Here is a 255-nt window from a genome sequence, read left to right on the forward strand (position 1 = left end):
TTATTGTTTTATTTCAGTATTTTTTTTTTTTTTGTAAATCTGAATTTGATCATTTTGGATTGTCATTGATCTCATGTTGATTTGATAATTCTAGTTGGATTCTAGATGATCTCTTGTTGATTTTTACTAATAGTTTTTGTCTTTAATTCATTTTTTTTACACATCTTTTTGTTGCATTCGAGAACAATCTTTTTTCCCTTTTTTTAAAATTAATTTGATGTTTTTTTAATGTAATTTTTTTAGTTCTCTCTGTCT

The 255-nt window shown here is 22.4% G+C and overlaps 1 protein-coding gene across 1 annotated transcript in view; it reads left to right on the forward strand.

Annotated features, from left to right (window-relative positions):
* The window catches only part of LOC122362983 (homeodomain-interacting protein kinase 2-like), a 13,742-nt gene that overhangs the window by 4,566 nt on the left and 8,921 nt on the right, over window positions 1-255 (forward strand). The gene's annotated exons all lie outside the window — the stretch shown is intronic.

This window comes from Puntigrus tetrazona, chromosome 18 (assembly GCF_018831695.1).
Source record: "Puntigrus tetrazona isolate hp1 chromosome 18, ASM1883169v1, whole genome shotgun sequence".
NCBI classification, from domain to species: domain Eukaryota; kingdom Metazoa; phylum Chordata; class Actinopteri; order Cypriniformes; family Cyprinidae; genus Puntigrus; species Puntigrus tetrazona.